Genomic DNA, 26,398 nt, shown 5'->3' with positions numbered 1-26,398 from the left:
AATAAATTGAGAATTTGAGGACTAAATTGCAATTATTGCATAGTTGAGGGACTAAAGTGCAATAATGACTAAAATTATCAGAATTTGTGCTTAACTTATCAGCATGCACGTGTATTCCATCAGAATTATCAAAAAAAGAAAAGGGAAGAAACCGAGAGCAAAAACCCAAAGAAATCTCCAATTTCTTCTTCATCTTCAAATCCTCATATCTTGAGCTACGGATATCCGATTTTGATTCCGAAAGATGTTCTGGAATCCTCGCGAGATGACCTTCGATTTGATGTAAGTTTCCTCTTGGTTCTTCAGGGTTTGAGATTTCGAAATGTACAGAGATCAGATGTTGATATGATTTGATGTTGTTGAGCTTATATCTTTTGATAATCTTGAGATTGGATGGAAGATTGAATGTTATATCATGTTCTTATGAATTCCCACCTATGATTTGATCCTTATACCTGCTGATATGTTGGTTGTGAAGCTTCAACAATTGATATACATGTTAGAAATGTTATAGTTGCGTTCGGAATCGCCGAAGTAATACCGATATGCCGTTGAACTCTTGAATTGAAGTGATTTGCTATTGTTCTTGGATTCTGAAGTTGTTGAAATATTAGCTGATGATTCCTTGATTGTTATTCTATCATTTCAGTGTTTGAATAGAGCATATCAACTCAAGAACGTCAACTCCGAAACCGATAAACTATAGAACAAGGTTGGTAGAGTTTTCTTTGAAGTTCTTGTTGAAGGTTGGGTTGATGTTGAGCAGATTTTGAGATATGTTTGGTGGTTGATCTTGTACAGAGTTGGACAAGCTAGTTGTGGGGACCCGGATGGCTAATCTTATCTTAGGGCAATTTATTATAATTAACAATTAAACAAGTACTTACAAGAATTAAAGAAACAAGAGCTAAAATTTTTTTTTTTTTTAAAAGGCAGGGTCTCGCTCGATCGGGGAATATGCTGTCAAAAATCTGCTGCCAAAGAATGGATAAACAAGTCATAATATTTTATACATGCTACAAAATCAAATACATGCTATCTTATAACGTCTTACAAGCTTCTAAACATAATAAACATAAACTAGCATGTATTCAAGCCATAATATACAAAGTTCTTGTATCACTTCTAGCATGGTTCAACAACATAAAGTACAAGTCGTGCTACTTAAGCCCGTGTCCTCACTTGCTATGCCTCTATCTCGAGCTATCCTTGTCTTTTCTGACTAGCTCCTGCCCCACCTATTGTCATGCACACATACAAAACAAAGCAATAGCCGGATAACTCCGGTGAAAATAAAATCCCAGTATAAACAACTTTAAACGCGAGATAATAAACGTGAATGCAATGCAAATGGCAAAGGAAGGCTATCAAGCTGATATCAATAAAACTTAGTTCTTTGGGATCCCGAGGAATAAAATAACTATCAAACCACCGACACTCCCATTCGAGGCGGCATCAAGTATTTTAGTCCTCTGACTTTGGTACAACTATAGTGAGTCTTCTGGCTCTGAACATAAATCCATATTCTGTGCCATGAGTCAAGCTGACTCTAGAAATAAATCTACATTCCATGCCACTCACTACAGCTCTCCAAACGTCATCTGCACTCTAGGCGATGGCTGCCCTCTGTGCTATTAAGGCTGGAGTTCAAGATGAATGCAACATAAGCTGTATGCATTAAAAGCTATAAAACACATCTTGAACAACTAAGCATATAAGCAAACAAAGCAGTACAAACAAATAATCACATAAGAAATATAAAGAAACAAGTATGTGATTGACATGAGAATACTTGAAATGAAAGCTATTTCAAGCGTTCTATCCCATCTGGATTTGCTGTCATTTATACCTTTCGATGTCGTGTCTGACAGTACTTCAAGTCTGAAAACATCATAGTAAAACCATCTATCAAACTCTGTTCCAAAGCATAACAAAATTTCAACTAAAGAACTTCAAACCTTCTAAATCGTTCTCGATTCGAATCGACAATCTCGAGTTCGGAACACTTTGATCAAATCTGAAAAATAGTAGATACAATCTAACCATATCAAATTCCAACTCTAATCATGCTTTGTTCAATCAATAAGAGCAAAATCTTGACAATTTGCAAATCGGCGGCATAACGGCTAAAACCGGCAATCCAAACAATATCCAAATCAATCCAACAATCCAGATAACTTATAATCTCTAACATATCATCTCATTACCATAAAAATCAGTATCAATCAAACATGATAGTGTTCGAATTATTCTTCCCAAATTCATATAAAATCCGAACGACAGTCTTTTGTCGAACCGTCTGCGAATACACGATCGGTACAGCTGATATACGCATATATGATAAAATCATAATTTTCCATCTTTCACATAAAAATAAAATCTGAGATATGTGAATAAAACATGTACCAAATCGAAGGTCTCGGAGCGGTGATCGCAGATATATATTTCTTTCGAATTTCTGACAACCGGAACGCAAGATATCGAAGCTTTTACGGATCAAAAATGGAGTTTGGAGGGTTTCAATCGTTCTTCCCTTGTCTTCTGATGCTTCACGTGTAAAAGGATATAATTCAAGTGGAGAATGAGATATATATATCATAATTGCAGTTTAGTCCCTGAACTTTTGACTATTTGCAATTCAGTCCCCGGAAAAGCAATTTAATTCAATTTCAATCCTTTTCAATTTAAGAATATTAGAATTTAATTCTAAACTCTAAATATTCCCAAATTAATTATTCTTGGATTAAAATTAAATAATCCCGGGCCTTACATTTCTCCCCCACTAAGACATGAGTTCGTCCTCGAAATCACAAGCAAGCTGTATAGAAAATCTGTATACACATAAGATAATGAAATAACGGAAAACAGAATAAGAACTCACATCAATGAAACAACTCTGGAAATCTCTGTCTCATGTCTAACTCAGTCTCCCAAGTCGCTTCTTCGATGCCATGTCGACTCCACTGAACTTTGACTAGCTGAATTATTTTGTTTCTGAGCTGTTTGTCTTTGCGATCAAGAATCTGAATAGGCTGCTCAAAATAACTAAGAGTCTCGTCAAGTTCAGCTTCATCAGGCTGAAGAATATGGGAAGGATCAGGCTGATACTTCCGCAGCATAGAGACATGGAATACGTCATGAATACCAGACAAAGATGGAGGAAGAGCAAGTCGATAAGCAAGATCGCCTATCTTCTCGATAATCTCATATGGACCGATAAAACGTGGAGATAACTTTCCTCTCTTTCCAAATCTGACCGTACCTCTAAACGGAGAAATCTTCAAGAAAACTTTGTCTCCCTGATCGAAAGATAGAGGTCGTCGTCTGATATTTGCATACTTTGCTTGTCTATCCTGAGCTGTTTTCATTCTTTTCTGAATAAGCTTTACTTTCTCTGTCATTTCTCGGATCATATCAGGCCCAACATCAGGAACATCTGAGATATCATCCCAGTACAACGGTGATCTGCATTTCTTTTCGTACAATGCTTCAAAAGGAGCCATCTCAATGCTCGTCTGATAGCTATTATTATAAGAGAATTCTGCAAGTGGTAATGAATCTTGCCAACTAGTACCAAAATCTAGTACTACAGCTCTCAACATATCCTCAAGTGTCTGGATAGTCCGCTCTGACTGTCCGTTTGTTTGAGGATGATAAGCTGTACTCAGATGCAATTGAGTACCAAGAGCTTGTTGCAAGCTATGCCAAAAGTGTGATGTAAATCTAGGGTCTCGATCTGAAACAATAGATTTAGGCACACCATGTAATCTTACCACTTCTCTGACGTAGATTTCTGCCATCTGATCATGTCTGTACGTCATTCTGTACGGAATAAAACATGCTGATTTCGTCAAACGATCAATAATCACCCAAATGGCATCGCACCCTCTGGATGAACGTGGTAGCTGTGTAACGAAATCCATGGAAATGTGATCCCATTTCCATTCTGGAACTGATAGAGTCTGCAATAGACCACCTGGTTTCTTTCTTTCTGCTTTTACCTGTTGGCAATTCAAACATCTGGCTACAAATTCAGTCACATCTGACTTCATTTGTTTCCACCAATACTGTATTTTCAAATCATTATACATTTTTTTGCCACCAGGATGAATACTGAATCGACTATTGTGAGCCTCTTTCAAGATTTGTTGTTTCAAAGCTGAAACATCTGGAATAACAAGTCTATTATTCACATATAACACATTATCAGCACTGACCTGATATTCAGATTGATGTCCAAATCTGACCATAGCAATCGAATTTTGAATATTCTGATCCTCTTTCTGTGCTTCTTTGATTCGTATCAACAGTTCTGGCTCAGCTCGTATAGCACAAACACAGATAGGTTGCATATCTGTTGCAAATATTAATCCAGAAAGACAACAATCTTCCACCATTTGAGATACACCTATCGTAGACAAGGATAAAGAACATACCTTTCTACTTAAGGCGTCCGCAGCTGCATTAGATTTTCCTGGATAATATTTAATCTCGCAATCGAAATCTTTCAATAAATCAAGCCATCTACGCTGTCTCATATTCAATTTTGATTGCGAAAACAGATATTTCAAACTTTTGTGATCTGAAAAGATTTCAAACTTCTCACCATAAAGATAATGTCGCCATATCTTCAATGCAAAGACAATAGCGGCAAGCTCCAGATCATGGATAGAATATCGAGTCTCGTGTGGCTTTAACTGTCTCGAAGCATAAGCGATAACATGACCTCTCTGCATAAGCACACAACCCAGACCCTTGTGAGAAGCATCACAATATACAACAAAATCACCTGTACCTGATGGAATCGTCAAGACAGGTGCACTTGTAAGCCTTTTCTTCAACTCCAAGAAACTAGTTTCACAGGCTTCAGTCCAGACATACGGCTTATTTTTCTGAGTCAGTTGCGTAATAGGATTCGCAATGCTGGAAAAATCTCTGATAAAACGTCTATAATAACCTGCCAAGCCCATAAAACTCCGTATTTCTGGCACTGATGTAGGTCTAGGCCAATTCAATACAGTCTCGACCTTGCTTGAATCCACTGAAATCCCATCACCTGAAATAATATGCCCAAGAAACACAACTTTCTGCAACCAAAATTCACATTTCGATAACTTAGCATATAATTTCTCATTTCTCAAAGTCTGTAAAATGAGTCGGAGATGTTCAGCATGCTCATGTACATTCTTGGAATAGATCAAGATATCATCGATAAAAATAATGACAAAGTCATCCAAATATTTCTGAAATACCCGATTCATCAATCCCATAAATACTGCAGGAGCATTGGTTAAACCAAAAGGCATGACGATAAATTCATAATGTCCATACCTTGTTCTAAAAGCAGTTTTAGGAATATCTTCATCTCGTACTCTCAGTTGATGATATCCAGATCGCAAATCAATCTTCGAATAGATAGCTGAACCCTGTAGCTGATCAAACAAATCATCTATTCTAGGCAGTGGATATTTATTCTTGATGGTTACCTTGTTCAATTGACGATAATGAATGCATAAGCGCATGGAACCATCTTTCTTTCGTACAAACAGTACCGGAGCACCCCAAGGTGAAACACTCGGTCTAATGTACCCCTTGGCTAACAAATCTTCTAATTGATCCTTCAACTCCTTCAATTCAATAGGTGCCATTCTGTAAGGAGCCTTGGATATTGGTTGCGTACCTGGCATTAGATCAATACTGAAATCTATATCTCGTACTGGAGGTAAACCAGGAATTTCATCAGGAAATACATCAGCAAATTCATGCACAACTGGAATATCTGTTACTGTTGGACTGGATTTCAATACATCGACTGCATAAATCAGAAATCCTTTCGCCCCTCTCTGCAATAAACGGGTCATAGATAACACAGATATCAAAGGAATCTTGGCTCGAGAACCTTTACCGTAGAATTTCCATTCAGATGCCATTTCTGGTCTAAATCGAACCACTTTCTGGAAACAATCTACAGTTGCTCTGTACTTGGTTAACATGTCGATACCAACAATACAATCGAAATCTGATAATCCAAGTACTATACAATCTATATTAATCACATTCCCGTCATATTGCAACGCACAATTTCGAATCATTCGAACAGATATAATACCTTCACCCAACGGTGATGAAATAGAAACAACAGTAGGCAATGGCTCAGAAGATAAAGAATGCATCATAACAAATTTTTTAGAGATGAATGTATGAGATGCACCTGTATCTATCAAAACATAGGCAGAATAATCATAAATAAAGCAGTTACCTGCTATGACATCGTCAGGTGCCGCCTGTGCCTGTTCCTCAGTAAGTGCAAAAACTCGAGCCTGTTGTCTAGGAGGTTGAGTCACAGTCTGGCTTCCTCCTCCTCTGGTCTGTTGCTGAGGTTGCTGAGGCTGAATTGAATGCACTGATTGCCTTTCGGCCTGAGGTATTGGTCGAGAAGAACTTTCACCTATAGCTCTTTGAGGACATACCTTGGCATAGTGACCAGGTTGACGACAAATATTGCAATTACCTGTCACACCCTTGCACTGATCACTTGAATGTTTTCCACCACACTTAAAACAGAATGCTCCTGATTCACCAGTTCTCTGACCTGCCCCAAACTGTCTCTGTCCACTAGAACTTGAAGAACTACTACCTGGCTTCTTAAATTGCTTTTCCTTTGGCCTGAATCTAGAATCCTTTCTGCCACTGCTTCCTCCCTCAAATCTGGGAGATGTTTGCTGAAACTGTGGCGGATTCTGTGGAATGAAAGCTGATACAGGCTGGGGAAATGGCTGTGGAATGAATGGTGTTCCTCTTTGTCGCAAAATACCTGCTTCGGCTCCCTTAGCTTTGTTCAAGGCATCAGCAAAAGTATTTGGTCGTCCACTGTTCACCAAGGTAAACACATCTGGATTAAGGCCATTGATAAACTGATCCGCCATTGCTTCATCAGTAGCTGCTATATGTGGTGCAAACTTCAAAAGACTTGAAAATTTGGCCACATATTCCTCGATATTCAAATTACCTTGCCTTAGATTGGCAAATTCAGCACCCTTATCCTTCCTGTAGGAGACTGGAAAGAAACGTTGACAGAACTCAATTTTAAATACAGTCCAGGTGATAATCGTACCTCGTTGTTCCAATGCCCGTTTGGTAGTAATCCACCAACTTTTGGCAACTTCATGAAGTTGATGTATTACCAGTCGGATACGACGATCATCTGTATAGTCAAGTGATTCAAACAGTTGTTCTATATCTTCAAGCCAATTCTCACAATCCACTGAATTTTCTGTTCCTTTCAGTTTTGGCGGTTTGAATGACTGAAATCGCTTTAACAAAGTCTCCATTGGAGTAGCAGTAGGATCCAACGGGTCAGTAGATGTACTACCCTGTGCATTCTGAGTTTCAACAATTGGCGGTGGTACTTGTACTGGTTCAGCTGGAGGAACCACTAATGGTTGTCTAATGACCGGTGCTTTACGGGGAGGCATATCTGATTGTCAAACAGATTAGTGCATAAACAATATAATATGCAGAAATTTATTCCATCCTTCTCTGATAAGCATTCTCATGCATTCTCATGAGAATTCAGGTTCTGACTAAGGATATTCTGGAATACAATTGCATATATATAGCATGCAGTAGCAATAACAGCACATAATCATGCAATCACATAATTATTGCTATATATAAAGCATGCTAGCAGATAATGCACATAATCAGATATAACATGTACTCTCATGCAATATTAAACAATCAGACAGACTCAAACTACCCCACTCATCAACTTCTATCTAAATCCAGAAACTTATGCTCTGATACCACCTATTGTGGGGACCCGGGTTGCTAATCTTATCTTAGGGCAATTTATTATAATTAACAATTAAACAAGTACTTACAAGAATTAAAGAAACAAGAGCTAAAAATTTTTTTTTTTTTTAAAAGGCAGGGTCTCGCTCGATCGGGGAATATGCTGTCAAAAATCTGCTGCCAAAGAATGGATAAACAAGTCATAATCTTTTATACATGCTACAAAATCAAATACATGCTATCTTATAACGTCTTACAAGCTTCTAAACATAATAAACATAAACTAGCATGTATTCAAGACATAATATACAAAGTTCTTGTATCACTTCTAGCATGGTTCAACAACATAAAGTACAAGTCGTGCTACTTAAGCCCGTGTCCTCACTTGCTATGCCTCTATCTCGAGCTATCCTTGTCTTTTCTGACTAGCTCCTGCCCCACCTATTGCCATGCACACATACAAAACAAAGCAATAGCCGGATAACTCCGGTGAGAATAAAATCCCAGTATAAACAACTTTAAACGCGAGATAATAAACGTGAATGCAATGCAAATGGCAAAGGAAGGCTATCAAGCTGATATCAATAAAACTTAGCTCTTTGGGATCCCGAGGAATAAAATAACTATCAAACCACCGACACTCCCATTCGAGGCGGCATCAAGTATTTTAGTCCTCTGACTTTGGTACAACTATAGTGAGTCTTCTGGCTCTGAACATAAATCCATATTCTGTGCCATGAGTCAAGCTGACTCTAGAAATAAATCTACATTCCATGCCACTCACTACAGCTCTCCAAACGTCATCTGCACTCTAGGCGATGGCTGCCCTCTGTGCTATTAAGGCTGGAGTTCAAGATGAATGCAACATAAGCTGTATGCATTAAAAGCTATAAAACACATCTTGAACAACTAAGCATATAAGCAAACAAAGCAGTACAAACAAATAATCACATAAGAAATATAAAGAAACAAGTATGTGATTGACATGGGAATACTTGAAATGAAAGCTATTTCAAGCGTTCTATCCCATCTGGATTTGCTGTCATTTATACCTTTCGATGTCGTGTCTGACAGTACTTCAATTCTGAAAACATCATAGTAAAACCATCTATCAAACTCTGTTCCAAAGCATAACAAAATTTCAACTAAAAAACTTCAAACCTTCTAAATCGTTCTCGATTCGAATCGACAATCTCGAGTTCGGAACACTTTGATCAAATCTGAAAAATAGTAGATACAATCTAACCATATCAAATTCCAACTCTAATCATGCTTTGTTCAATCAATAAGAGCAAAATCTTGACAATTTGCAAATCGGCGGCATAACGGCTAAAACCGGCAATCCAAACAATATCCAAATCAATCCAACAATCCAGATAACTTATAATCTCTAACATATCATCTCATTACCATAAAAATCAGTATCAATCAAACATGATAGTGTTCGAATTATTCTTCCCAAATTCATATAAAATCCGAACGACAGTCTTTTGTCGAACCGTCTGCGAATACACGATCGGTACAGCTGATATACGCATATATGATAAAATCATAATTTTCCATCTTTCACATAAAAATAAAATCTGAGATATGTGAATAAAACATGTACCAAATCGAAGGTCTCGGAGCGGTGATCGCAGATATATATTTCTTTCGAATTTCTGACAACCGGAACGCAAGATATCGAAGCTTTTACGGATCAAAAATGGAGTTTGGAGGGTTTCAATCGTTCTTCCCTTGTCTTCTGATGCTTCACGTGTAAAAGGATATAATTCAAGTAGAGAATGAGATATATATATCATAATTGCAGTTTAGTCCCTGAACTTTTGACTATTTGCAATTCAGTCCCCGAAAAAGCGATTTAATTCAATTTCAATCCTTTTCAATTTAAGAATATTAGAATTTAATTCTAAACTCTAAATATTCCCAAATTAATTATTCTTGGATTAAAATTAAATAATCCCGGGCCTTACACTAGTAGACATCCTAAACACCATATTTGAAAGGTAAAAGTGGACTACTATTTGATTGGGAATATAACTCGAGATGGTTTGTATCGAGTTCCCTTAAATCACATACTTATGTGCTTAGTTGCCTTTATATGCTTTTCAATGATTTGTTGAATGAGTTGCTGATATAGTGAATGCCTTGATATGATATATGTTGCATTCATCTTGACGACCTATTCCTTGAGTTTGAAATGAACGGAAACGTTCGAATAGACGATTTGAGGAATGGTATATGTATGGCCTGGGTGGTTGTATTAGCCTAGCGTCTGATTTGCATATATGATTGCTTTGAAGTCTAGAGAAGAAAGATAAGTAACCCCACCTCGAGCGGGAGAGTCGGTCGATTAGTTATGATATCTACTTCTCGGGATCCCAATCGATGAATAAATGATGAACCTTGTTTTAAAGCATGCATTGCTTTTCTTTATATCATGATTTTGATATATGCTTGTATGCTTGATTAGACGCTTTTACTGGGAAATATATTTTTCACCGGAGTTATCCGGCTATTGTGTTGTTGTATGTGTCATTGCAATAGGAGGGAGTGGAACCGGGCAAAGACGTACTTGATGAACAAGGGATGAGATGAACATAGCGTGATGATCCGAGTTAGACGAGTCGAGTGAGCTGTCATGTAGTAGAATTGAGCCTTTAACATGATTATGTTCTAGATACTTGTACCAAGACTTGATTATGATGATGTTGTAGTCTTGTATGTTGTAATTAGGATTGAATAGATATGTAAATCCTTGGATCAACATGATGTATCTTGTTCTTTTGATATGGACATGTTCTTGCATGTTTTGATAGATTTGGTTATGTTTTAAGGCCTTGTATTGATCTAATTGTATCCATTGTATGGCATGATAGATGTTGCTATGGATTAGACCATATATAAATCCTTGTAGGAGATGATCTTGAATGAAATGGATGCATGAGCTCGTTTTGACAGCAAAGGAATTCTTCTGTTTTGCTTCCGGAATGAGCTCGCTCGATCGGTGATTTATCACGGATCGAGCGAGACCATATTTGCCTGGACAGAAATTTGAAGATTTGTGGCTCGCTCGATCGGTGATTTCTTGCGGATCGAGCGAGGCCACCAATTTTTCCTCACCCGAGAGTTGAGCATGTTGTGCTCGCTCGATCGGTGTTTTTTCACCGATCGAGCGAGGTGCTCAATTTTAAATTTTTTTTTTTTATTCACTTGTTTAGACTTTGATTATTGTCTAATATTGTTGATTATTGATTATTGAGAGATTAGAACTCGGGTCGTCACACTGGTGTTGGATTTCAGAGTGCTTGGAGCACTCCACTGGATTTCCTCTCCTCGTCTTTTTTTGCTTTCCAATTGGTTAGGATTTGTCGGGCGCTTACTGTGGTTTCCCCTTGCCTGGCTCATGATCCTTGGGTTTTCACACGTTGATGGGTACTGATGCCCTGCTTTAGGATGTTGATCCTCTACTTTCTTGGATGTGTTTTGGCTTCTGACTATCACATCCCAGATCTCTTTTGCTTCGGGTCCGATGGCTGAGGTTGCCTCTACTGTCATCTGGCGACCTCTCTTGCACAGTGACTATGCTTGGCTTGATGATTTTGGTCCTCCAGTTAGCTTAGTCTTTTTGCCTGTTTCATTTATTAGACCATGTTGGTCCTGCTTTGTTTTTCTTTAGTTTTGTTGTTTTGATATTTCGCACATTTCCTGTGTGAGGGAGCCTTTGTCCTTCCTCTATAGGTGTTTTCGTCATTTATATACAGGTAGGGGTCTGCCTAACCCCCCCGCTTCCGGCGGTGTTTTTTTTTTTTAAAAAAAACATTCAAGGATACAAGGCTTTTAATATTTGATAAAGATAAATTGTTTAAAAAAACCTTGTACACATTTTCACTTCTATATCCTTTGAAATTTATGGATTTATCAGATGTGAGTGATATAGTGCAGTGTTGGGGAGTGAATTTGACTTCATAACCTCTATCGCACAATTGACTTATGCTTAGTAGATTATGCTTAAGCCCTTTCACTAGGAGTACATCATCAATCAAGCAGGATTTAGAAATACCTATTGAGCCGATTCCTTCGATGACTCCTTTGTTGTTGTCTCCAAAGGTGACAGTTCCCTTCTCCTTTGGTTTGACTGATTGGAGTAGCTCTTTGTTCCCCGTCATATGTCTAGAACATCCACTGTCTAGATACCATATTCTAGGGAGAATAGTTTTCCTATTTCCCTACAAGAATAGATTTTGGTACCCTTTAGTTCTTTTGGGTCCACAGTGTTAGAAAAGAGAAATACAAAATGGACTTCTAAGAGTTCAGTCTCTCATAGCAACATCATCGCCATTTTCTAAGAGTGCTCCCAGTAGTAGATAGAGCATATGGCCTCTTTAAAAACCTATTTTCTTGGACAGAGCAGCGTTCATCAGGGATACCAATCGCAAGTCAAGGCAATTTAAACCGGTCTATGATGAACTCCCTTAGATCATGATCTCATAATGCCGACTGATAAGTTGTTAAGTACTCTTAGGCCTCCATTTCATATAGCTCTTTTTATCATATTGATATTTTAAAGATCTACACTTATGTCTAGCATGACCTATTTTACAACAATAAGAACATGTAGGGGGTAATCTCATTTTTGCCTTAGCAATTAGGCTAGTAAAGTCAATTGATTTCTTACCATACCCTATTCCACCCTTATCAAAGCTACATTTCTGCATGCTTAGTAAGTTATTCAAGTTATTACTACTAACATTGAATTTATCAAATGATTTCTCTAAGTGAGCTATGTCATCCTTTAAACTTAGGTTTTCATGCTCCTTAGTTTCTAATTCATGTTTGAGCTTTCTATTTTCTTTTCTAAGAGATTTAGCCATATCAAACATATTTTTATATGCATGTAGTAGTTCGTCATAGGAAGGTACCTCGTCATCATCGTCGGAGACGATGTCATCACTTTTAGCCATGAGACAGATGTTTGCTTCCTCCTCGTCATCGTCGCTATCGTTCCAAGTGGCTAGAAGTGCTTTCTTCTTTCCCTTGTCAACTTTCTTCTTAAGAGGACACTCATTTGCATAGTGGCCTTGTTGTTGACAGTTGTAGCAAGTAACTTCCTTATCCGGCTTCTTTTGGAATTTGTTTCCTCACATAAATCGTTTGAACTTTCTTGCGAAGAGCGCCATATCATCATCATCATCATCTTCTTTGGATTGGCTAGATAAGGCAATCCCCTTTGCCTTGATATCTTCTTTCTTTATTTCCTTCCTTGTGGATACTTCCAACTCATGGGTTTTTAGGGTCCCATGAAGTTGGTCAAGATCATAGGATGCGGCGTCACCTTTTTTTGATTCGATGATGGCCGTTCTCTTTGCATCCCACTCCTTGGGTAGGGCGCGTAGAGCTCTCCTCAATACTTGCTTGGATGGATATTTTTCTCCAAGTTGAGCTAACTCATTGATGATTTGAGTGAGCCTTCGGAACAAAGTGTCAACATCCTCATTGGCTTCCATCTCAAATGTCTCGTATTTGAGTTGGAGTAGAAAGATCTTCGTTTCTTTGACTTGATTAGTCCCTTCATGGAATATCTCTAACTTGTCCCATATCTCTTTAGCGGATGAGCACATTGATATCCGGTTGTACTCGTTCATATCTAAGGAACAATGCAAAATATTCATAGCTTTAGCATTTTGAGAAATTAATCGCATGTCCTCCTTGGAAAAGTCGTCCATTCCCTTAGGAATTTTGACTCCCTCAACCTCTTTCAAAGGTATATAGGGACCTTTCACGGTTACTTTCCAAAGATCATAATCTACGGATTGGATATATAGGGACATTCGGTTTTTTCAATATCCGTAGTTTATGCCATTGAAAAGAGGAGGACGATTTATTGATTGCCCTTGAGCATAGTCGCTCGCTAGATTTGCCATAGAGCCTTTTTGAAAATATTTTGAAAAAGGTGGCTCTGATACCACTTGTTAGAACCTAATGGGTGGATTTAGGTTCTATTGGCAACTTTAGCAATTTAAAGCGATTATGCAAGTACGCAAGCGGAAGACTTAAAGCAATCAAAAATAAATGCGGTAAATAAATGCGTAAAAGAAATAAAGCGATAAATGAGATAGGATATGTTTATGGAAGTTCGACGATAAATCATCTACGTCTCCCCTTCTTGGTTAAGATCGATTAACCAAGGATCTACTAGCACTTCAACTTCTTGGCCTTGATGGCTCCAAGGATAGTCTTACAACTTGACACGATCACCGCACCGATACAACTCAACACTCTTGGCCTTAAGGGCTCCAAGGATAGCCTCAACACAACACTTGACTTCACACTCAAGTGCTTACAATGATAGCACAACACACTTGGCTTCACACTCAAGTGTTTACAACAATAGCACAACCAACTCACAAACTATTTTTACAAACAACTCTCAAATATTGATTGAACACTTTGATATATAGAAGATAGCTTGAAAATGAGAGAATAAATGAGTTGGGATGTCTTGGGATATCTCAAAATGACCTTGGATGGCCTATATTTATAGTTGGCAAAGATTTGAATCTGATTTTGGTGCTTGGAGCGTGTGTTGGGAAGACAAGGAGTAGACAAAAAGTGTTCGGCGCCGCTGTCCCCTCAAAACAGCACTGAGCGGATTTTGTGGAAAACTCATATCTCTCAATTTAACCGTTGGATTGATCTAAAATTTTGACTGATGCTTTAACACATCATGCTCTTCAATCTGGACGGTGAAGATTTTATTTGAACGAATCAATCATGCCCAGTATTTTCCGGAAGTTGCTTCATCATGTTTTCGAACTTGTTCTGTGCAACAACATTGAAAAATTCATATCTCTCAATCCATCCGTTGGATTGATCTGAAATTTTGAAAGAAGTTGTATAACATCCTAAAATTAAATATGATTGGTGAAGATTGGATTTGGATTACTCAAACATTCCCAGTTATTTTCTGAAGTCGAATCTTTATGGTTTCGTTCCTTGCAGAAGTGGGTACTGTGCATCATATTGGAAAAAATCATATCTTCCATTATAGCCATTGGATTGCTCTCAAATTTGGACAGTACATGTAAAACATCCTCAAAACGATTGTGATTGATGGAGATCGGATTTCAATGCTTAAAAAATTCTCAGTAATTTTTGGAAGTTGCTGCTCCATACTTTGGCTTCTTCTTGTTCTTTTCTTCATATCCTCATAACAATGTTCCATATCATCCATATAACATCGTGTTCATTATATGAGCAATATGAGACTTCATAAATACATTTATAGCTTCAAAATAGCTTTTAATAATTTATTTTTAAATAAATCTAATCTGCAAAATCTCACTTTAAATGGTTAGTAACAATTAACCGAGTTTTGTATTCATCAAAATATAATATTATGAGACTTGTTAATGCATTAAAAATATTAATCTCATAACACGAGATTTTTATGCGTTTAAGGCGTAACAGAACGATTCCATATCATGGGTATCAAAACATTACGATTAAATTATACAAGTAAAATAATAATAACAATTGAATATTTTACCTCTTTAAAGCAAAAGCTTGATTATGGACTCCAACAGAATTTAATCTGCTCTTCTTGTATATCCCGGGAACCGATGGCTTCACGATCAATCACCGGAATAAGGTCCACGAACAGAAAACAGAAAACTTCTGATTGATTGTACTAGAAATCAATCAGATGTTTATCGAAGAGATTAAACAGATTTGATCTGTTAATTCGAAATGTAATTTTTCACAAAAATCATAGACCGAATTTTCTCAAAAGGGAGAGAGGATTTCGAAAATCCCTTTCAAATATTTTGTGTGAAATTTCGAAAATTTAAAGACTAAAGGCCTATGATTTTCGAACACTACACATGTATTTATAGATAATTTTTAGACTAGATTAAGTTATAATTGTATTAGGACTCTAACTCCTTAGGGCCCACAATCCATAACTTAAGCCCAACAAGCCAAGCCCGTTGTTATAGAAATTAATATAAAATTCATCGTGACTCCGATTGATAAACTGATTTTACCAATATGCACAGAAACCATTTCTGCACCTTTTAAAGTCAAGATAATTTTTTTTGAATCCGAATTCAGTGAAATGTCCATCCATATGTCATTTTAGGAAATCTCACTCCCTTTTATTTAAGAAGTCCAACTTCTATTTCATTAAATTTAACTTTTTAAATTTAACTATCTCAACCGGGTTTAGTAATCCATTACTTGTGTGACCCTCAATGGTTCAGGGATACAGCTAGCTGTGGGCTCACAACTCCTCGTGACTCGGAACAACAATTTCCGGCTAACCCATCGAATCATGGTAAGAGCGCCTAGCAACATCGCCCCATGATTCCCTAGGATCACTGATAGTTCCTGCAAGAACTAGTAGATTTTGGTTAGCGTACAGTACAGTCCCTTCATCCAAATATCCCGATCGAATCAACAACCATTGGTGCATCGAGAGTCGTTCGAGATTCGATAACTATGCATTACATCTTGGAGATCAAATAGTGACATCGCGTGTGTTACTAGGAAAACCGAGTAACCTAAAACACATCATGTACTCTGGCCAGAGATTCGTCACACTAATATCTCCTTAGATCGCATAGGATATCCACACTCTCAAGTATGTGGTGAATCCTTGACAACAAAGCATCGACTCATATATGTGTCATAACTGTACCCAATCCCGACACCTGATGACCCCAATAGAGTCGGTAAACAAGTCAAAGTACAGTACTAGCATATAGAGTTTCAATGATGTTTCAAGTAGTAAGGACTAATGGTGTACAACCAAAACCGCGGACTTTATCCACTCGATAAGTAATAACCACTTGAAAAGTTCGGATAGGATAGTTCGATCATTCATCATATGAATATCCACTTGCATGCTTTGAACATCTCTATGTTCCATACCAATGAAACGTGGTACTCGGCATCGCAAATGCTAGTCTCAATCTCGAGCGATCCTTATCCTTATTTGCGGACGGCTCAATTGACTAGGAACAATTTAGAATATACAGTGACTATAAGATGTGTTTCATGATAGTCATCCCCATGTGCTATCACATCTTACATACACTATAGTATATTCAAGGTCTTCATCTAAACATCGTATAGTATGTCACAACATAATAATATGATAAAAGATAAAGTAAATGCCATTATAAAAATGTAAATTATATTAAACAAAAGATTGTTTATTAATAGAGTCATAAAAGCCCTTAGCCACAAGTTGGCTAACCGGGCATCCACTCTTTCAATCTCCCACTTGCCCTAAAGCCAACTAGTCATACTACGTAATCCTATTGCTTCGCGATGTTTGTCAAACAATGGTCCTGGCAAGAGCTTAGTAAGTGCATCAGCGATATTGTCTGCAGAGGCCACTCTCTCGACAGTGATGTCTCCTCTTTCCACGATCTCCCGGATGATGTGGTATTTCCTCAGTACGTGTTTGAACTTTTGATGAGACCTTGGTTCCTTTGCCTGAGCAACGGCACCCGTTTTGTCACAGTACACCGGAACTGGACCAACAGCTTCAGGAATTACACCCAACTCTTGGATGAATTTCCTTATCCAAACCGCCTCTTTAGCAGCAGCTGATGCTGCAATGTATTATGCCTCAGTGGTGGAATCCGTTGTGGTGTCCTGCTTGGAAATTTTCCAAGAGACAGCACCGCCATTGAGCATGAATACAAATCCAGAGGTTGACTTCGAGTCACCCACGTCACATTGGAAGCTAGAGTCGGTGTAGCCTTCCAATTTCAATTCTCTTCCTCCATAAACCATGAATACATTCTTAGTCCTTTGCAAGTACTTAAGAATATCCTTCACGGCTTTCCAATGCATTTGACCGGGATTGGATTGATATTTTCTCGTGACGCTCAGAGCATAGGCCACATCCGGTCTGGTAGATATCATCCCATACATGATACTACATATGGCTGACGCATATGGTACGTGTGTCATCTTCTCTATCTCTTCGTCAGTCTTGGGACACATAGAATTGGATAGAGAAACTCCATGACACATAGGTAGATGTCCTCTCTTGGACCCATCCATTGAAAATCTTTTCAATATGGTGTCGATGTAGGTTGCTTGAGTGAGTCCTATCATTCTCTTAGATCTATCTCTATAGATCTGTATTCCTAGAATATAGGATGCCTCACCTAAAGTTCGCGCTTATCGTGTACGCCCAAATTAACCCGACTCAATCAGATCAATAAATTAATGCAGTAGTATGAGTAGGGATCGTTCCCACGAGAAAAGGTAAATCTAAAGTGTTCTAAATAAATAAAATAAGGGGGTTTTCAAATTTTGATTAACTACTAAGAAATTTAAACAAATAAAATTTACTAACATTCAAGATTAAATGAAATGCTGGAGAAATTCAATAAAAAACAGGCCTTGGTTTCGGTCAACTACACCCTTGATTTCATTCGTTCGATCATCGATTATCTAAAAATCTTTAATCACGTTGAATATTCATCATTGGAAATTAAATTCCTGTTTTACCTTAATATTAGTTAACTAGACACAAGCATTCTAAGATAACCCTTATCAATGAATCAACCCAATACAAGCGATTAGATTTAAACCCATGATAGCATGCAAACTAGTAAAACTGATAAAGCTAGACAACCCATACACAAGCAGATGAATTTAGCCTAGTCAATTATTATTCCTACAATTCCTAATCTCACAAGCGGACGATTATTAATTGTATTTGCTTCGCAAATCAGATAATTTGAACAATTACGGATTCAAACTCCAATTTAGCAGTAGATTATACATAAAAATTATTAGGTGATCAATCTAATAATCAAACATACAATCATGAAATAATTCAGAATAATAACTGATACTCAACAATAATTAAACTTTATAAAACAAAAATCTCACGATTAAATTAATCAAGGGCTTCATTTTCCTTAACCAAGGATTAAAAACTAGCCAACACAATTCATACTAAAATTCATAAAAATTCAATTAACAGAAGAAAACTTAGGAAAATAGTCTTCAAGCACCAACCCTAGCCTCCAAAAAGTCTCCAAAACGTCTGATAATCTTCGTAAAAACGGAATTATGGTCTAATAAAGGCTAGGGAATAAATTACAAAAGTTTCCAAAATTAAAATTTTCTTCCCGGCACACGGCTCTCGCTCGATCGGTAAAAACCTGCGGATCGAGCGAGAGCAATAAATATAGCCTACTGTCTTGAAAAACTTGGGTCTCGCTCGATCGGTATAATCTTGCGGATCGAGCGAGACCATCTTCATCACCCTACTGTCTTCAGTTCTTTTGTGCTCGCTCGATCCGTAAGATTCTGCGGATCGAGCGAGAGCTTCTCTCAGAAAGTTTCCGGCTTTTTCTTTACTTCAAATCTTCGTTTCTCCGGAGTTCCTTCTTAGCTCGCAAAATAGGTGACCTAACCATAAAATTAAGAATCCCGTCATGCAAACACTGAAAATGCAAAATTAACAAAATGCTAAAATAAAACATATAAATGCATGCTAAACGACACTAAAATGAAACTAACAAATGCAACAAAAACAACACTATCAAATACCCCCACACTTGAACCTTGCTCGCCCTCGAGCAAGTTATGCAAAATAAAATGAAACAGAACAAAAACATAAGCAAGGATGAATCATGTAAACATAGCCTCAGAGACAATCCATCAACTAAAAATAAGTTCGAAGCAACTCTCAATTTTCATTGATACACCTCAGTCGAATGCGAACGTGTGTGTGTGTGTCATGTTACCCCAGTTACATGCAACTTCAAAAGACAAAGTCTCAAGACTGTTCGCCGACCTATTAACAATTCAGTGTAAGCTACACCATCAAGAACTATCCTCCTAAAAATCCTTTAATACAACACAACATTCTTGAGAATAATTATGCACCTCCGGGTTTTGCACCCGGTATTGCAATAGCCCCAATAATTACCCGCTGACTTAGCTACAACAAAGACAGGATTAGAATTTCAATCCTCTCATCTATTGCCCGGATGGAGCATCAACCCCATTTTATCCGCATACTTAGCCTTGATCTTTTTCTTTTAGGATTTTAATCATGTCAAGGCCCGGATGGAGTTGTATATTTATTATTATTTTTTATTTTTCTAGGTGCGCCCAAGATCATTAATGTCATATCAAAGAAATAATCAAGGTTCAAGAAACTATCAAGTTTTCACAAACACCTATTGTCGTGCAATGGTCCAACAGACATCCACGATATCTAATACATCGCTACACTTCACTGGTTAAACATGCGTGCTTAAGAATATTCAACTAACAACCTACGGTTTCTTAAATCCAATCAAGAGTTAAATTTTTTTTTTCAACTAACTCGTCATAGGCTAAAAAGACTAAAAATCATCCTTAACTCATGCAATTGAACAACACAATGCATAACAACAAAAACAGAATGTAACAACGAAACAAAATAAACAAAACGCATGCAATACCCCCCCACACTTAAACAATACATTGTCCTCAATGCAAAAACACAGACACAACCAAAATAACTAAACAAAATGAAAAACAAAAACACAAAACGGGACTCCCCTGGTCTAATGGTCTGCGGCATCGTCCTCTTCAGCCTCCGGAGGAACGACAGGGGCATCATACTGAAACGGAAAAGGCGGGGGATATGGCAAAGCGGCTAGCACGACGTTCGGATCAAGCCCATGATGGATCGTCAGATTGCGCAATAAAGCGTCCACCGCCTGAGTATTATGTGCCGCCACCGTATTGTAGGCATCCTGATGGTGGGCATAAGCCGTAAGCTCGCGGATGGCATCAGCTTGAGAGCGTCGAACATGTGGTGGTGGTCTTGGCGGAGCTTGCAGTGGCTGGAAGTGGCCTTCCCTCCCAAAGTGCTGAGCACGGTGTGCCCGCTTTGCATCGAGGAAAGCGGAGTCGAGTGGTCGCTGAGGGGACAACCACTCTTCATCATTCCTAACCGCAACACCGGCATTCAAGCAAAGACAGGTGATGATCGTGGGGAAATAAAGACCCAAAGTGATATTGTGGATGGACCGATGGATCTCACCATGCAGAATCCGTCCCACATTTATGGGTGCGTCGACTTCCAGTGCATAAAGAATGGTAGCTCTTTCTAGGCTGACTTCACTAGAATGTAAGATCGGCATCAGACGCCGAATCACGAAAGCATACCATGTAGCAGGTAGCACCGGGAAAGGCCAACTGGTCAAGTAATTCGGTCAAAAGCGGACCATCTTGAAGGCTCTGGAAGAGTGAGTCGTCGACCTCCGGGATTTCTAATAAGGCGTTCAGCTCATTGGGGAGAAAAAAGACCAATTTCACCCGGAAAAATGCTTTGCTATCAGTGCGCTCAGCGGCATTTGCATAAAATTCCCGTACAATTGGCACTACAGCCGGAGCAGGATCATCGCAAAACTTCATCCAACCACGATCATAAATAGTATGGACAATCTCCGGAGAAGTTATATTGGGATCAAAGCCACGTTCAGGGATTGTTGATCGACTCACCTTGGCTTCGAAGTATCAATGACGAGCCGTTTCACTAACAAAGTGGCCCATAAACTCTTGATACACACTATCAACGGCTCGCTCAGCTGCCCTAGAAGAAGATGCGCCCTTGTTTCGTGCGGGTTTAGGAGCCATGAAAAGTAGCTAGATGAAAGTAGAAGTAGTGTAGGCAATATATCGAACACCTTGTGGGCGAGGAAGAATCCGGCACTCCTTGAAGATTGTAAGTTCAACAATGATGAATAAGCGTATGAGGAGCCAACGGAGAAGAGATACCTGACGAAAAACAACCCACAACCGGAAATAAAGTCGGATGAGAACCCGCGACGGAGCAAAATTCCGACGATAGAGATGTCGGAGAAGATGACCGTAGAAAATTGTTCCGAGGCAGTAGAGCGGGGCGTCCAAGAGCTTCCTGCGAGAAAAGGAGAATCAAGAAGGAAGTTAGAGGAGATTGAGAGGCACGAAAAAGGGGAATCAGGGCAAGAAGGCGCAAGAGAGATATGAAATAAGAAAACAAAGAAAAAAAAGGAAGCGATCTGCGTTTATTTAAGGCAAAAAAATTTCTCGCTCGATCCGCAAGATTTGACGGATCGAGCGAGACAAAATAATCCAACTCCCTGTCCCGAATTAAGATGTGCTCGCTCGATCCGCAAGATTTGACGGATCGAGCGAGACAAAAATATAAACTCTACTGCCCTGACTTAAAATGTGCTCGCTCGATCCGCAAGATTTGACGGATCGAGCGAGACCAACTAGCATACCCCACTGTCCCGATGAAAACAACGCTCGCTCGATCCGTAAGATTATGCGGATCGAGCGAGGCACATAAATTTCAAAAAAAAATTCGATTTATCAAAATTTCGAAAAGAAAACAAAACAAAAGGCAACAGCAATAAAATTAAAACTAAGCAAAAAAAAAATAAAAACGAGCAAAAGTAAAAAAAAATGAAAGAAACACTGGGTTGCCTCCCAGTCAGCGCTAAATTTGCAGTCAGTCTATAGCTCGACTGCATGCCATGATTTTAATCAATTTGTGGCGGATCATCAAGCTGAAGATCATGCGCATCCTCTTCCTCATTTGCTTTGGCCCCTTCAAAATAATGCTTCAAACGTTGGCCATTTACTTTGAATGTTTTTGCAGTATCTAAGCTTTTTATTTCCACCGCACCATGAGAAAATACATCAGTAATAACAAATGGGCCAATCCATCTAGAACGTAACTTACCTGGGAATAATCGAAGTCGTGAGTGATACAGCAAAACTTTTTGACCGACTTCAAACACCCGTCTAGATATCATCTTATCATGGAATGCCTTCGTCTTTTCCTTGTAAATCTTTGAACTCGCATATGCATCATTGCGTATCTCTTCGAGTTCTTGCAACTGCAACTTCCGATGCGCCCCACTCTCATCCATCTGCATGTTAAAATTTTTAACAGCCCAGTAGGCTCGATGCTCCAATTTGACAGGCAGATGACATGGTTTTCCAAAAATCAACCGATATGGGGACATCCCAATCGGTGTCTTGAACGCGGTTCTGTATGCCCACAGTGCATCGTCCAAGCACAAACTCCAGTCTTTCCTAGTAGGATTCACTGTCTTCTCCAAGACGGATTTGATTTCTCGATTTGAGACCTCAGCTTGGCCGTTCGATTGCTGATGATACGCAGTGGAGAGCTTGTGCGTCACATGGTACTTCTTCAATAAACTAGCCACTGTCCGGTTACAGAAATGTGTTCCTCTATCACTAATGAGTGCTCGTGGGATTCCAAACCTAGAGAAAATGTTGTGCTGAATGAATTCTGCAACCACTTTGGAATCGCCAGTACGGGTGGCCTTAGCTTCCACCCATTTCGAGACATAATCCACAGCAAGTAATATATAAATAAAACCGTATGAGCTAGGAAAAGGCCCCATGAAGTCGATGCCCCATACATCAAAGATTTCACATATTAAAATGGGTTGCTGAGGCATCTCCTTACGCTGGGATATATTACCTGTCTTTTGGCATTGAGTGCAGGACTTACAAAACATGTAATCATCTCGAAACAGGGATGGCCAGAAAAATCCACATTCTAATAACTTTCTAGCAGTTCTTTGTGCTCCAAAATGGCCACCACAAGCATATGAGTGACAAAATGTGAGAATTGGGATTACCTCGCTATTAGATACACATCGTCGTATGACTTGATCAGCGCAGTGCTTCCACAAGTAAGGATCATCCCACACATAATATTTAGCGTCACTTCGGACCTTATATTTTTGTACCTTAGAGAATTCAGCTGGAAATCCATTATTAACTAAATAATTTACAATGTTTGCGTACCATGGTAATTCCGTGCTGGCTAAAAATAGCTGCTCGTTGGGAAATTCTTCTTGCAACTTCAGCTCTTCTTCAACATGAACTAGCCGACTCAAGTGGTCAGCCACTCGATTTTCAGTCCCTCTTTTATCCTTAATATCCACATCAAATTTGCTTAGCAGTAGTATCCATCTTATCAGTCTTGGCTTTGCCTCCTTCTTCGTCATCAGAAAATGAAGAGCTGCATGATCAAAATAGACAATAACTTTAGCACCAAGTAAATATGAACGGAATTTTTCTAAAGCAAACACTACTGCTAAAAGCTCCTTTTCAGTAGTGGAGTAGTTTCGTTGGGCATCGTTCAGAATGCGCGAAGCGTAGTAGATCGCGTGTGATGCTTTCCCAACTTTTTGTCCCAATACCGCTCCTACGGCATAATCACTGGCGTCACACATGATTTCAAATGGCTTGGTCCAGTCTGGTGGTTGGATGATTGGCGCTGAAGTCAATGAGTCCTTGATTTTATCAAAAGCAGTTTTGCATGACTCATTGAATTCAAACGACACATCCTTCTGCAGCAGTTTGCACATAGGAGATGCAATCTTGGCAAAATCCTGAATATACCTCCTGTAAAAACCTGCATGGCCAAGAAAAGAGCGTACCTCCCGCACACTTACGGGGTAAGGTAAAGACTGAATAATATCAATTTTTAATTTATCTACCTCTATCCCCTTAGATGAGACAACATGACCCAATACTATACCTTATCCAACCATAAAATGACATTTTTCAGAATTAAGAACCAGGTTGGTCTCGACACATCTCTTAAGAACTAGAGCAAGATTATACAGACAGTCTTCAAATGAGTTACCATAGACAGTAAAATCATCCATAAAGACTTCTAATATATGCTCTACAAAGTCAAAAAATATACTAACCACACACCGTTGAAAAGTAGCCGGTGCATTGCATAGACCAAAGGGCATGCATCGATAAGCGAAAGTTCCGAATGGGCATGTGAATGTTGTTTTCTCCTGATCTTCCGGTGCAATCGCGATCTGAAAATAACCAGAGTAACCATCAAGAAAACAATAGTAAGGATGACATGCTAACCTCTCAATCATTTGATCAATAAAGGGGAGAGGGAAGTGGTCCTTTCGGGTTCCTGCATTAAGCTTCCTATAATCAATACAAACCCTCCACCCATTTTGAATGCGGGTGGGAACCAATTCGTCGTCCTTATTTTTCACCACTGTAATTCCAGTTTTCTTGGGTACCACCTGTACCGGACTGACCCACTGGCTGTCAGAAATTGGGTAGATGACCCCAACTTCAAGTAGCTTCAGAATTTCAGCTTTTACCACCTCCATCATAGGTGGATTCAACTTCCTTTGCGGTTGCCGTGAGGGACTTGCACCCTCTTCCATCAGAATTCGGTGCACGCATGTGGAAGGGCTAATTCCCTTGATATCTGCTATGGTCCACCCAATAGCAGTTTTATTCTCTTTCAGAATCTTGACCAGTTTTTCTTCTTGCTCGGCTTCCAAGCTACTGGAAATTATGACAGGTAGTGTTTCTCATTCTCCAAGGAAAACATACTTAAGGTGGGTTGGAAGCGTTTTTAACTCAACTGCTGGTGCCTGCAAAACAGATGGAAGGCGCCGAGTGTTAGAGATCGATAAAGACAAATAAGATACATCACCTGACTGTGGTAGCTCAGGAGCATTGTTCAGAATATCCTCAATTTCATCCACTTCTCGGCTGCATCTAATTCCTTCTTCCGTCTTCATAGTGGGTGCTGTAATAGCCACCTCTAGCTCATCTTTTCCTGCATGCTCAAAAACATCTTGGGCCAAGAAATCCACAATGTCAACAGAGAACACACAATCATCACTATCAGGAAATTTCATAGAATCATAGATATTAAATTTCACGACCTCGCCATCAAATTCCATAGTGAGTGTACCACTGTGAACATCAATTTTAGTCATGGATGTTTTCAAAAACGGTCTGCCTAACAAAATAGGACTATTATGATCACCGTTTTCCATGTCTAGCACATAAAAGTCCGCAGTAAAAACTAACTCATTCACTTGCACTAGTACATCTTCGACCACGCCCCTAGGATATGCATTAGACCTATCAGCTAATTGTATGACAATTTCAGTTTTATTCAGTGGCCCAAGTTTCAAGGATGCATAAATAGAGTATGGCATGACATTGATTGATGCTCCTAGATCTAACATGGCCTTTTCAAGTCTAATATTTCCTATAGTGCATGGGATGGAGAACATACCTGGATCCTTGCATTTGGCGGGTAATTTCCTTTGGATCACTGCGGATACATTCTCACCTAACTCCACTTTCTGACAACTCTTCAAGGTTTGTTTCCTCTTAGCTGTGCACAACTCCTTCAAAAACTTTGCGTATCGAGGTACCTGCTTAATGGCATCTAGCAATGGAATGTTAACCTCACATCTACGAAAAATTTCATATAACTCTTTAATTCCTTCACCTTTCCTAGAGTCCTTTAGAGCTAAGGGGAAAGGGGCAACAGGCTTATATTCAGATAGAGGAGGAAACTTACCTCTTGGTGAATCATCCTTGGATGATTTTTCCTCACTTACCTGTTGCTCATCTTCGTGTAGCTTCTCTTTGTGCTCAACCTCAACTTCCTTCTCCTTCACTCTCAACTCCTTCCCATTCCTCAAAGTTATTGCACTCGCATTCTCTCTTGGGTTTATCACAGTTTGAGATGGCAGAGCAT

At 38.9% G+C, this 26,398-nt stretch overlaps 1 long non-coding RNA gene across 1 annotated transcript; it reads right to left on the bottom strand.

The window, feature by feature from the left end:
- Positions 1-1,136: 1,136 nt before the first annotated feature.
- On the bottom strand, positions 1,137-2,543 carry LOC140874860 (uncharacterized). Its single transcript, XR_012148242.1, has 4 exons — positions 2,407-2,543; positions 1,959-2,017; positions 1,850-1,881; positions 1,137-1,238 (listed from the first exon to the last, which is right to left on the bottom strand). It is a non-coding gene; the product is annotated as an uncharacterized lncRNA (long non-coding RNA).
- Positions 2,544-26,398: the final 23,855 nt, after the last annotated feature.

The sequence above is a fragment of the Henckelia pumila genome, chromosome 1, assembly GCF_033568475.1.
Source record: "Henckelia pumila isolate YLH828 chromosome 1, ASM3356847v2, whole genome shotgun sequence".
Lineage (NCBI taxonomy): Eukaryota > Viridiplantae > Streptophyta > Magnoliopsida > Lamiales > Gesneriaceae > Henckelia > Henckelia pumila.
The sequence above is the reverse complement of the archived record's forward strand: the minus strand, read 5'-3'. Positions and strand labels throughout refer to the sequence as shown.